This window comes from Mustela erminea, chromosome 10 (assembly GCF_009829155.1).
Source record: "Mustela erminea isolate mMusErm1 chromosome 10, mMusErm1.Pri, whole genome shotgun sequence".
In the NCBI taxonomy this organism is placed as follows: domain Eukaryota; kingdom Metazoa; phylum Chordata; class Mammalia; order Carnivora; family Mustelidae; genus Mustela; species Mustela erminea.
In genome coordinates this window covers 66038884-66052472 of record NC_045623.1, presented here as the reverse complement: position 1 = coordinate 66052472, position 13589 = coordinate 66038884, and the positions used below count along the sequence as shown (strand labels likewise).

General features: G+C 53.8%; 1 protein-coding gene across 3 annotated transcripts in view; it reads left to right on the top strand.

Moving 5' to 3' along the window:
* Window positions 1-13589, top strand: part of ACOT11 (acyl-CoA thioesterase 11) — a 52673-nt gene that overhangs the window by 9698 nt on the left and 29386 nt on the right. The window contains exon 1 of one of the 3 annotated variants that reach the window (XM_032302554.1): window positions 2385-2485. The exons of the other annotated variants lie outside the window; for them this stretch is intronic. The gene's annotated coding sequence lies outside the window, so the exon portion shown is untranslated. Of the gene's footprint in view, window positions 1-2384; window positions 2486-13589 lie in introns of those variants that run through there. 3 annotated transcript variants of the gene reach the window in all.

Sequence of the window (13589 nt, the reverse complement as noted above, 5' to 3'; positions counted from 1 at the left end):
TAGGGGTTGTATTACCCTGCCCGCCAGACTGGGCGGTGCGTGGGGATGCTCTGTCCCCAGGCTTAGTGCAAAGGTACACAGTCCCTGCACACTGTGCTCAGAGAAGCTCAGAGACCTAGGGAGACACATCATCATGGTTCCTGTCTGTATGGCCAGCATGAGGAAGGTCCCGGCCATCTTCCCCTCCACTCCCTGACCCCTCACATCAGGCAGGTGGGTGATAGACTCAGTCCCCTGGTGCAGACAAGGCACAGAGAAGTGAGATGATGTGCCTGGGCTTGTACAACTGGTGAGACACTTAGAATCCCTAACTGCCAGGCCGAGACCCCTTCCCCAGCCCCTGTCCTGGCCAGGGAGACCTTTGGAACCTCTGTGCATCTAGAGAATGGCCTCACTATCATACCCAGACCCACCCCATCGCAGCTGCATCTGCCCACCTTTAGCGGCTGACAATGAAGATTAGGGCCATCACCTTCTCCCCTGCCTCACACCTACTGGGGTTGTACCCCTGCCTTCCACCTGTGTTTGGGCCAGACCAGGCCAAGCCGGCCTCCTCAGCACCTCCTCACAGCTGCTCAGGAGTCTAGAGACCTGTGTTAGAGATACTAATGCCCTTGACCCTTCGTTTCCTCCTCTGTGAACCTCGGCTGTTCCTCTAGATCTTGCTGGGTCATTGACAACGTTAATGACTTTGCAGGAGTACAGAGCTTGGCATACAACTGACCATGGTAGATATGGGTCCTTTTCTTTTCGTTTCATCTGGATTCATCTGGCTTTACCTATCAGAAAACCAAGGCTCTAGCCCCGAGCCACTTGGAGCTGGTTAGAGAATTTAAAGTCTTGTGCTGGTTAGAGAATTTAGTCTCATCTGGGCCCAAGCTACAGTGGGGCAGGGGCCCTGGTGCCATGGCTCTTCTCCTTGTCCTGGGCTGACCTGGCTAAGTGGACGGAGTGACCCCTCTGCCTTGTGCCTGCTCTGTCCTCTGCCTCCAGGGACAGATGGTGCTCTGCCAGCTCCCTGGCTGTGGGCCACTATCCAGGAGCAGCCTCCTTGTGTGGAGGAGCTGGCCTCAGGGCGGCGAGGGAAAGTCTGGCACTTTGGGGACACCGGAGTGAGTCAGACTGGACCTGTCCTCAGGTGCCCCCAAACTGATGTGGAAACAGGGAGAGGTACAGAACACTGGTGACAGTGGAGTACGGCTAGGATGTGACAGAGGGAAGCCCAGAGGTGGACCTTCACCAGCCTAGGGGGCAGGGCAGGCTTCCTGGGGGAAGTGATGGGTTAGCATGGCCTTGGAAGTGTTTTCGGGTCAGGAAGCCTGGTCCAGGCTGAGGCCTCCGTGCCTGAAATGTGGGACTGAGCTTGTTCCGCTAGCAGTGGGGAGAGAGTGTGGTAGTGACTCCTCGAGGAGGCCCTCTCCAGCCCTCTTGTCCATGTAATATGTATGTCCTGCCTAGGGCTTCTTCCACGGTAATAACTGACCCTCAGCAAATCGAGTCTTAATTAATGAATGTCAGTAGACATTAAGCATCTGTTTTGAAGATACAGCTTTTGTAGTGAGGAAAGCAAAATCCCAGCGCCACCCCTGGGGCCAAGCGCCCTTAGGCAAGTCCTTCAGATAGGCCGGGTCTCAGTTTCCTTTCTTGTTCAGGAGGGATCATTATCCCTCGTAAGGTTTTGGTGAGGATTACACGATATTATGGATACAAAGCCATTATAAAATGTATGTAAAGTCCTGGAACATGGTAGGTCCTGAAAAAATTATGTCGGGGAGGTCGGAGGAAAGTGGAGATGTGGGTCAAAGGGTACCACCTTTCAGTTAGAAGATGAGTAAGTTCTGGAGACCTGGTGTACAGCATGGGGAGCACTGTTAATAGCGATGTATTACCAACTTGAAATTTGCTAAAAGAGTAAATCTCGGGTGTTCTCATCTGCACCCCCCCACCCGCCTGCCCCAAACAGGGTAACTGCAAGGTGATGGGTATGTTCATAAGCTTGATTGTGGTCATCATTCCACAATGCATATGTATATCAAAACATCATCTTGTGTGATCTGAATATATGCTACTTTTATTTGTCAATCACTGGAACTCTAGGGAGCCATGGGACCTGGTCCCTTGCTCAGGGAGTCTCCTAGTTCCTCTGTCTACACCCGCTTTACAGTCTGGGAAGCGCTCTACAAAGTCGGCAGGCTGCCACCAGTGCCACCAGTGCCACCTGTGCTGTGGCCCCAAGAGGCCCGTCCCCCGGGATGGATGCTCACTGCCCCGTGACGGAGCTGAGCCCCAGCCTCTCCACTCCTTGCTGGTGTCCTATTTGTGACCTCCAGAACAGGCTGCAATCTGCCCCCGGGGGTGCGGCCCTGCCAGGTGTGGCCCATTCCCAAGCCTGGAAAGTGGTCAGAGGTCGAGAAGGGGAGTGGCTCTAAACCTGTCCTAAAGCAGCCTCAGGTTTCCAGCATTCTCCAGGGCCGAGCTGAACCAGGTGGGTCTCAATTTCCATTTGATTTCTTAGGGGGGGTGTGGTGAGACCCACCTCCTGTCCTTCTCTGGGGATACTACCCGGTGTGAACGGTGGCAGGCACGGAGGGGCAGGGGGTGGAGATTGTGCAGACTGGAGCCAGAACTGAGTCTGGCTGGCTCTGGGCTCCTGGCTAGTCAGTGGCTGGCTACTCTTTTCTCAGCCATAGTTTCCTTGTCTGTAACGTGGGGCGGGGGGTAGTAATGGGCCCGGTCACTTGAGACTGCTTTGGGCAAGCAGTTTAGTACCCAGCCGGCCCTTCACACAGAGAAGACGAGTGTTCAGATTGAGTGGTGTGCCTATAGGCTTGGAGGGTGGTGGGGTCCATGGGGGAGGGGGCAGGAGAGAGGAAGGGACCCAAGAACGAAATGACTTTGGGGCAAGGGAAGGGGCAAGCCCGGCATTGCTCCCAGCAACCTCCACCCTCCGCTAGAGCCTCCCTGGACTCTGAGTTTCCCCGATCCCACCCCCTTGCTTAAGACTGAGAGAAGGTGTGTCTCACCACGAAAACTGGTTCTCAGCAAGGCAGGCAGGAGACGGGGATGGACTTCTGAGCCCACTAGGCCCTCTGGATAGGCCATTGTGGGGGTGATGATGCTGGTTGGGATGCTGAGATCCCTATGGTGCCGGTGGGCTGGACTGTCAGAGACCACCACACTTCTAGCTCTTTCTCTACATCACCTGGAAGGCAATCCATGGAGGGTCTCCAAAATGTCAGGCTCGGCCTCAGAAGTCCTGTGGGCTATATGATCTAATCTGCCTCAGAGCTGGTGATCCCCCCGCCGCCGCCCCTTGCAGCACCGTGGCCAGGGTCCGAGAAACCCAAGTCCACTCTCCCCTCTGCCTCTTTTTTTAAAAAAATAAACTCTATGCCCAACGTGGGGCTCGAACTCCTGACTCTCAGATCGTGAGTCACATGTTCTTCCCACAGAGCCAGCCACGTGCCCCACCCCTCTGCCTTTTACTGGCTGCATGTTGTTCAGTGGCTCTTTCCATGTTCCATCTCTGAATTTCCTTTTCCTCAGCTATACATGGGGACTCCTGCTTCAGAGTGGACTAGAGAATTCAAGGACCCCCAAGGACTAGGCCTGGCACACAGTAGATGCACAATAGATGGTAGCCGTGGATTTCTTTTTTTTTTTTTTAAAGATTTTATTTATTTATTTGACAGAGAGATCACAAGTCAGCGGAGAGTCAGGCAGAGAGGGAGAGAGAGAAGCAGGCTCCCGCTGAGCAAAGAGCCCGATGCGGGGCTCGATCCCAGGACACTGAGATCATGACCTGAGCCGAAGGCAGCAGCTTAATCCACTGAGCTATCCAGGCGCCCTGGTAGCCGTGGATTTCTAAAACGGCCTCTTCAAGCTTCTGTTGGGCCAGTTCTTGGGTGGCCCCTGTCTGCAGGCAGCTCTCTGGCTTGGGGAGATCCCTCTCCTGCTGGCTGTGTCCCATCAGCAGCCAGATGAGACCTCCATTATCTCCCAGCCTCTGAGGCAAACAAGACCCCTTCCCTGTGCCCAGGTCCTCTTCCAACTACTTCCTGGTTTCTTCGCTCTCCTTTCCCAGAAAAGTCCTGCAAGAATTTTCTTTGGTCCCTGCTTCCACTTCTTTACCTTTCACCCTGTCCCTAATCCGTGACTTCTCTCCCTGCCCTCCCTCCACCCCCTTAGAGCTTCTCTGCCCATCTGCTGGGACTGCTCAGCTCCCTGACCAGCAGGTGCCCTCCTGGAGACCTGCCCCACCTTAGTGTCCTTCCGCCTCACCCGGCTCCCTCTTCTTCCTCTGTAGGCTGCTCACTCCCACCGCCCTCTAAAAGAGCTCTGTCCTTGCTCTCTCCTTGGACGATGTCTCTTGTGTCCACTGTGGCTCTGCAGGAAAAACTACCCCCATACCTAAACCGTTTTACTGTATCTTGAGATTTTTGTGGGTCGGGAGTTTGGGCAGGGCTTGGTGGGGTGACTGGTCTGCTCTCCCTGGGGTGGGGTGGAGTTGACTTGGTGGTATTCAGCGGGTGGATGGGCTGGCCTAGGGAATCCAAGATGGCGTCCCTGGTATCTGGTCCCTCTGCGGGAATGGTCGGGGGTTGGGCCTAGCTGGCGCTGGCCGCCCTGCTGTTCCTCTGGCAGCCAAGCTTATCCCACATCCTCCTTGGGCTCTTTCCACCCTCTGTTTCCCTGCCTGAACCCTGTACCTCCGGAGTTTTTGTGACCCGCTCCTGCTTTCATTCATTCAGATCTGGGCTTTGAAGGTTCCTTATTACCTGGGCTGAATTCGCATCTCCCACGCCACCAACTTCTCTCTTCATCCTACCCGCTGTTTCTTATAGCACTTTTTAGTCTCTAAAATGATCATGTTCCTTTGCTTGTTTATTGTCTATCCATCAGAGAACACATTTACTGTTGTATTCCCAGCGTCTGGAAGGAATGAATGGGAGTTTTAAAAAGATTGATGTTGATCCCCAGGAATCAGGGGCCTCGTTCTAGCCTTGGGCACCCCTGTTTGCTCTTGTTTTTTTTAAAAGATTTTATTTTTTAAGTGATCTCTACCCCTAACGTGTACCTCAAACTCAGAACCCTGAGATCAAGGGTCACATGCTCTCCTGACTGAGCCAGCTAAATGCTCGTTGTCTTGGTTTTATCTCGTACTGAACCCTCTTGTCCTCTGACCCAGCCAGCGTGGAGACCTGTCACTAGGCCACACGTAGCCCTACTCCCTAACTGTCCCCCTCCTGCGTGGTTGTCTTCCCATGCTACCCCTCCCCTCAGCTGCCGCTCACAAGGCTGGGGCTTGTGCTGCCTACCACACCCCAGTGGCCGCCCGCCTCCTCCCTGTCACTGCGTGGTTCCTGCCCGAAACATGTCCCCACCCGCAGCTCAGCCGACTCAGCAGGCATCGGCAGATCGTGAGGCCGCTTCTGCAGATCCAGCCATTAAGCCAGAGCCTCCCCAGCAGCCTTATCCCTTCAAAGTGAGGGCGACAGAAAGACAAAAACGCAGGCAGGTACCATGAATCTTGTCCATTTCACCTGCCTGGTCTTGTGCTCGTATGTTACCGCCTTTCAGGTGGGTGTCTGCAGCCAGTCTTGTCTTCATCCTAGCCGTTTGATCACATGCTGAACGGAACAGACAAATGTGGTACCCCAGTGGAGACCCCTCCAGGTTCAGTCGAACACGTTTTCATGTTTTTACTGAGGGTTTACAATGTTCTGGGTTTGTGCAAATGCAGACTGCACAGAACATGTCTATTCCTGCCTCATGATCTCTTCCCTTGTGCCTGGGATGCTGTGTTCCCAGTGAACCTGAGCTGGTTTCCAGGGATCGCTGCCTTCTGTCCCGTTGGGAGGGGTCTCGAGACTTTCAGAGGCCTGGGAAAGGAAGTCTCCTGGCAACCGTCGCATCTGCTTCAGCTGCGTGTAGACATCCGTGGGAGGCCTCTGTGGAGGGTCACAGACTTTGCCCGTTCAGCATCTTGGCTTGTGGCTGAAGTGAAGCTCTGGTAGTTGGTAGACAGTTGGCGGCTTCAACTGGCAGGGATTGTCACAGAGCAGGGCCGAGAGGCCCGTCTGATGTCCCTGCTGATGCAGCTTCCCTGCCCCTCTCCTCTCCTGCCAAAGCTCATGCTCTGTGTGTGCTCTGCGAAGGCCCCCTAGCCAGTCACGCAGGCATCTCTTACTCCCAGGGACTGCACAGTCTCCTCCTGGCCAGGACGATTTCCTGGGTTGCTAATCAGGTTCTGGATTTGTAATAACATGAAGGGCTGACACTTTTTAATTACTTTCTCTGGATCGGAGTCTGTGCTAAGCACCTTGCACGTAAAATCTCACTGAATCCTGTCAGTGATATCATCATGCCCATCTTATAGATGTGGAAAGTGAGATTTACGGTGACTGAAGTAATAAAGGGCTTCGGGTTATCCAGGGAGACAGGAGGGGCCAGGATTCCAACACGGGTTCTGTCTGCTGGGCCCCTCTGCAGCCTTCCTGTCAGTTCCCTGGCCTTCCTGTTTTCTTCCTTCTCTCTCTGCCCTGCTCACCCTCTCCCCAACACGCCTTTCTTGAATCCCTCTGAGAAGGTCACCTTGCAGCTGGAGAACTCGGGGCTCAGGGAAGGCCGTGGAGTGTGGGGTGCCCCCGTGCACTCCTGGCCATCTTGCATTTGCTCAGGGCAGTAGCCTCTGCCAGCGCCCAGGCCCAGCAATGTGACTCTGACCTTCCCACCTGGCCCGTCAGGCCTTCGAAGCAGCCTGTTGAAGTTGGTGGCCCTTTGTGAGGCCCGTTCTGAGGCCTTGTTCACTCCTTGCCAGTGTAAGGAATGCATCTGTGGATCAAGTCACAGCTTTATCTATATAAAGGGCACTCCTTTGCTTTGGAATGGTTTCTTGAATACTTTTGGGGAGGAAAAGTTGGTACGCTCTGTGAGGGGCAGCTGGGAGAGGTGGGAGGGAAGGGACGAGAGGACTGCGGACCCCAGGGAGGGCGGGAGAATGGGGGGTATCTGGGGCCTCCCCCCTAAGTGTGGGAGAAGGGGCCACGCCTGCCCTGGAGGATAGGGACCCCATCCCTCAGCACGAGGGGCCTGCAGGGCCTGGAGAAGCAGCTGGGGCCTCAGAGGGACTGTGGGCTGCCAGCTTCCTGGGGCAGGAAGTCCTGGCTGTGTGGCCAGAATCCCTCCTGCAGGCGCTGAGAGCAGCTCAAGCCTGAGGAATGTGTGCAGCAGGGGAGGTAGGTGGGGGCCCCTTCCTGCCCTGTTACTTCTCCCTCTTCCTCTCTTCTTCTGTTTCCTACCAGCCTCTGTGTAACCTCTCTCTTCTTCTCCCCACGTCCCTCTTCTGGCTCTTTCTCCCTCTCCCCCTTGCTGTCCTGGAGGGGCTTGGGGTACTTGTGGCCACTGTGCCCAGCTCCAAGGTGAGCGGGCTTGCTTGCAGGATGGTGGGTGCCTGTTGCCATGGTGACCCAGAGGCAGATAGGAGGCGCTTTTGGAAGTCTGGCAGGGAGGGTGGGGGGTGCCGTGCTGAGGGGAGAGGCTGGGCTTGTTCTCCCCAGTCCCTGAAGTGCCCACCTCACTGCCAGGGGCTCCAGCATGGGGCTGTGGACCATGAACGTGGGTCTCTGGCTGGGTGCTGTCTGAGCGTGTTCCCTGAAGAGCTACCTCGTGTGGGCCAGTCATACTGGGTGTTGTATTGCCTGTGTTCCGGTCCCTCCTGCCTCTTCCTGGGGTTTGCTGGAGGCCGGGGAGGGAGGTGGCAAGCAGCTCGGAGGCGGGAGCTACAGGGAGGCAGCTCCCAGTGTGTTTGGTGGGAGGCGGGGCGGGGGGTGGGGTGGGGGTGGGGTTGGAGGTGGAGGGGGTGGGGCGGTGGGGATTCTGGCAGGCAGCCGGGCTCCTCACCCGAAGGGTCCCTGTCAGAAAGGAGTGAGCGCCTGGCTCTGGGACTGAGCAAGCTCCTGCTGAACGGCCACTGAAGGGGTGGGGTAGCCGAGATCACAGACCTGGAAATCTTGCTGACCTGAGGTTTCCTTGCACTCCGGAGATCTGAGGATTTACAGAGAACAGTGTTCAGCTCTGAGAGCTTGCTGTTCCCTTACTAGGGGCTGCCACCCCCCTCCCTCCCTCCCGGGCTGCTGGTTCTGTGGGACCAGTACTCTGACATCATGGGAAGGGGCACAGAGACCCTTGCTGTTTCCTGCAGAGGGAGTCAGGGGAGAGGAGCTTATGCATATGGATTCTGGAAGGGCCCATGGCTGGTGATGCAGCAGGAACTACCTTGCCTGGCAGAAGAGAGAAGCCATTACAGCCAAGCTGTCAAGCAGCCCCAGCCTTTGGGGGAAACAGACTTGAGTTCCTGTCCCAACTCTGCCATTACTGGCTGGGCAGTTTTGTGCCTACGTGCTTGAATGTGTGTGTGTGTGTATACAAGTTCTTGACCCTTTACCAGCCTCTATTTTCCCGTCTATAGGCTGCAGGCAATAGCAAAGCTGATGACTGGAGCTGTGTAAAGATGAAAAGGGATAACACGATAACGCCCATGACGTACTCAGCCAGTAGCTGGCGTATAGTCAATACTTAAAGAAGGGGGTTGGCGATTGTTCTCAATCTCCTTGGCATGCCTACCCCTGCATGCCTACCCCTGTAGCTTTAAAAACAAGGAAACTGGGGCCAGCGAGATGAAAACACATGCTCCCCTCCCATAGGTCTCCAGTCTGGGGCACACCGCATGGACAGTGCCCAGTCAGTACAAAGGGGTGGGAATGGGGGTGCGGGCTGAGGGGCTGCACAGAGCTAGTCCTTGGTCCTCAGCTTCCCCACACACTCATTCATCTCATTAATCTCATCTGATGGGGGAGCAGGTTCGGAGGGGTGGGGTGGTGTGCTCTTTTGAACACCTGAGTAACGGGGGCAGGGGGAGGAAGCGAGTTCCGGGGCCTCTGTATGTCTGAGGGTAGGTCCAGGACTCACGTGCCGTATGCCTGCCTCCAGAACCCACTGGCCCGTACCGCCTTCACGCCCCATGTTTCTGTTTCCCCAAAGTGAGGAAGAAAGGCTGCTGGCATTGGTGGTGGTTTAGGAAAGACAAGTCCCTGTCCGGCCAACTGCCCCCTCACAAAGACACAGCACTTCACAGTTAGCCGGGTGCCTTGGTTTGGGGACTTCCCTTAATCCTCACCTCTACTCTTGGATGGAGGTGGGGTGGAGGTATTTGTCTTCCCCCGCTCCCCCCAAGGAGGAAACAACTTCTCAGTAACTTACCCAAGGTCTGCCTGACTCTAAAGACCTTTGGACAGAGGTCTACCTGTGCCTCAGTTTCCCCATCCACACAAGCAGGCAACTGTGATCAATCTCGAAGCCCTTCCCACTCTCGTGGTGGTAGAAGGGTCTGTTGTGTAGATGGAGGGGAGTGTTCTGTGGTTCAGAGCTGGGGGGCCGTGGACAGGACTTGGGACTACTCTGGGCTTGGGTCATCTGTGTACATTGCCAGGGACAATGCCTCCAATATTTGTCCATGGGACAGATGAGGTAAGAATGGGAAAGCATTCAGAAAATGCCCTCCTTACCCTGGTTGGCTCCAGGCAGCCTTCTCAGTGGGATAGGGGGAGTTTTCAAGATGACCGGGCTGTGGGTAGGTGTCAGATTTCAGACGAAGTTATTTTTACACTTGGGGGTGGAGGGTGGCAGGTGATGTTTAGGCTCTTTTCTAGAATGGGGTGAGGGGGCAGGGGTGGGAGTTGGGCCTCTGATGGAGAACCTCCCCTGACCTCATGGCTGGTGTTTTTCCCAGCCTACATGGGGTGACACTAGTGGAGATTGGGGACCCACTGAACAAACATTCATTTGGTCCACAGCAAGCCAGGCACTTTGCTGGGTCCTGCGGACACCAGGAGTGGAGAGACAGGGCTCCTTCCTGGTGGGTCTTCAGATCCAGGCCACCCAAATACTCACACAGTTTATTGAACATTGTTGGTGGACAGCATTAGAGAGGGGAGGTACGTGGTGCCAGAAGCATGAGAGTGGGGCAGAGGTAATGGATTTGAGAGGTGAGTAGGCTTTGCAGAGATGAAGAGTGCTTTAGGCACAGAGAACAGCATGGGCAAAGGGCCTGTGGTGGGAGGCAGGGCAGCACACTCTGTGGGGCTGCCTGAGCCTTGGTAAGGAGTTCTTCCTGGAAGTCACGCCCTTCAGGGTTGGAAATAGTCTTGAAGACTATCTAGTTAACATCCCACTGGACAGATGAAGAAACTGAGGCCTACACATCTAAGAATGAAACCTATCATTTTTACTATTCCAAACATGCTTGCTTCCAGTATTTTTTTTTTTTTTAAAAAACGTATTTGGCGTTTTACATTTAATTTATGTTAAACTAGCAGACCTATCTGATATTCATCCAAAATCGTTTCTCTTAAGAATTAAAAAAAAAGTAATTCATCAAGGTGAAATACACATAATGTATAATTCACCATTTTCAAGTACACAGAGCAGTGGAACTGGGGACATTCACAGTGTTGGGCCACCACCGCCTCTGTCAAGATCCAAAATATTTCCATCACTACGAAGTAAAGCCCCCTACCCTTTAAGAAGTCTCTCCCCTGTCCTCTCGTCCCCAACCCCTGGCAAGCACCAGTCTGCTTTGTCTGTACTGGAGACTTCACATAAATGGAACCATGCAGTGGGTGACCTTTTGTGTTGGGCTTGTTTCACTCAGGATGATGTTTCTGAAATTCAGCCACGTTTTATGTATGGCTGCTTTGTTCCTTCTCATGTCTGACTAACGTTCCATTGTATGTAAGACCACAGTGGGCTTATCCATTTATTCACCATTGGACGTTTGGACCGTTTCCACCTTTTGGCTGTGGTGAGTAGTGCTGTCGTGAACATGGGTGCGGCTTAATTTGTGGAGTCCTTGTTTTCCGTTCCTTTGGGTCTCTACCTAGGAATGGAGTTGCAAAGTCCTCCAGCGTTTCCGTGCTCAGCTTTCTGAGGACCTGACAAACTGTTTTTCCATAGTGGCTCCAGCATCTTCTATCCCCGCCCGCAGCAGCATACCATGTTCTCCAGACCCTTGCTGACACTTGTATTGTCCATGATTTTGCTTTAGGCATTCTAGTGGGTTTGCTGTCTTTTAGAATCCTTACTGTGAGCTCGGGTTCTTTTATGTATCTATTAGACAGATGAGGAAACTGAGTCATGGAGAGGTAAAATAACTTTTTCCAAGGTCTTCTGGGAAGGACGAGCTGGTAAAAGTTCCATTTATGTTTACATAAGACAACTAAACTGAAAATGTCCTGTGAGACTCTGCTTCTGAAGGACGGATGGGGCTACCCGGAGGAAAGCTTGTCCTTACCTCAGAGTTTCTCTTATGCCCTGTATCCCTTCTCCCTTCCTCATAGGGCAGGACTAGAAGGCCAAAGGCCTTCCCTTCCCCCTCTTTCATGCTGGGAGAGCGTAAGAGCTGGCTGTCAGAAGTGCCTGGTCAGCCCACGCCAGACTGTGAGCCCTGGACAGAGACTCAAGGCCGTGGCCTCTGTTCTCGTTGGTCACTGACTGGCTGTGTGACTTGGAGTCATTTGTTTCCTGCATCTTCCCCAGCTCCAAGGTATCTGAGTAGGCTCAGCAGTAAAATGGGTAGAATAACAATGCCTCACAGGGCAGATGTAAAAGTTACTGAGATAATCCGTAGGAAATGTCCTAGCAAAGAACTCCATACATAGCAGGTGTTCCCTAAAGGTCCACCCGAGTGAATGGCACATAGGGGGTGCTTCCTACAAAATACTGGCTTAATTTTCTACCTGTCCCACCCCCAGAATCTTGACAAATGTCAAGTGCCAAGAGGGCCTGTAGCCAGAAGTAAAACAAGGATGTTTGCAGAGGGCACCAGGGACCATTATTTATCCTATAGAATGCAGGTGTGATCTGATGTAACGTGATCATCAGAAACCTACGGATCAGGAACAGCCCACCGGTGCCCTTCTCCCAGCCCTTAGTCTGGCTTCCTGGAGGAGAGCTCTTTCTTTTTATCTCTGAGTTTGGTACCCACTGCTACCCTTTCCCGCCTTGTTTCGTCTGCTGGGAACCTCAAGACAAATTTGCAGTACTCCATGGCAGACTTTTTGAGCAACTGAGTTCCTAACATAATCCTCTCTTCCCTTATTTGGTTCCCCGGCTTTGTTTGCATTTTGGCTCAGGGAGCCTGTGGGGTCTGTGTGCTGTGGCAGTGCAGGCTGCCTCAGAGCCTTTTTTGGGAGGGAGGTAGGGAGTAGGCTTGAAGGGAAATTTGGGAGGTTGACACATGCTCTGGCTTTGCTGGTGGGGAAACTGCCAGGAGGACACCCTGGTTTCTCGGAGAGGCTGGATTCCCCCTTTGTGGGGACAGGCCATCTAGTTTGGACAGCTTCCTTTCACTGCTCGGAGTGGCCTGGCTCAGACAATCAGGTCTTTCATGGGGCCTGGCCTGTGGCTCCTAGAGTGGCCCAAATGTGCTCCTCCATGCCTGACCGCCCACCGCCCCTAGGCCCGATTTCTTATACCCACACCCTCAGGAAATGGGGAGGGAGGAACAGGGGCTTTGCAGTCTCCTATCCAGGTGGAATTTTTGTTCCACTGTCACTAGTTTGAATTCTCACAGAACCTCTCAAAGGGGCTCACAACCTTGTCTCCTCACTGGGTTGCCCTGAAGTTCTGGTGAACCCAGGTCAGAAAGTATCATATAAACACTCAGTGTGAACTATGTTTGGGTCTCTCCCGGCTCTATTTCTGTAGAAAGCCCAAACTCGGCTTTAAATTGCTAACATTAAGTGCTCTATCAATGTTCACCCTAGGATGGGTGTGTTCTAAGAGCCTCAAACACTCACTCTTGTTTAATTTCATCTCTACAATGACACTTAGAGGTAGGTCTTATAATCCCATTCTTACAGATGGGAAAACTGAGGCCCACAGAGGTTGAGCAGCCTGCCCAAGGTCACATGAGTTAGTTGTGGAACTGGACTCGAACCCAGGGCAGGCTGACACCTAAGGCCTGTGTATAGACAGCCTCATGTCATGATGGGTCGGCTGAGAGGTCATGTGAGGCTGCTCCTTCCTGCCAGGACAGGTGGGTCTCCTCTGCTGTAGGCCTGTTGTTCCAGATGGTTCCTGAAGGCACTGAGATCTCTCCGCTGCCTGGTCTCCTTTCCTGGCTCATCACTGTGGGCCACACTCTTCTCCAGGAGTCTTCTGTGGTTCTTGGAGACTCCTGGGCTCCTCTCCACCTGACTCCACCTAGTGCCCTCCCACCTGCTTCCTTTGGCCCCATGGGTCACGTCCCCCAAGCCGCTGTCATTTCACTCCTCCTTTCCGCCTCGTCTTTGAGCTTCAGCTGTAGGGCCACGCCATCTCTCACGTTTTCCTTCCTTTTCCTTCTCCATAGGTGTTTATTCAGCACCTGCTCCATGGCAGGCCTGAGTCTATCCCTGTCCTGTGTGAATGCCTGTCTGATGGGGGAGGTAGCTCACAAAACAGTGACCACACGGCTTGGTTAGGGCTGTGATAGAGGCAGCAGAGGGTTTGGGGCCAGGGAGGCCCTAACTCTCTCTGGGGAAGCGGTG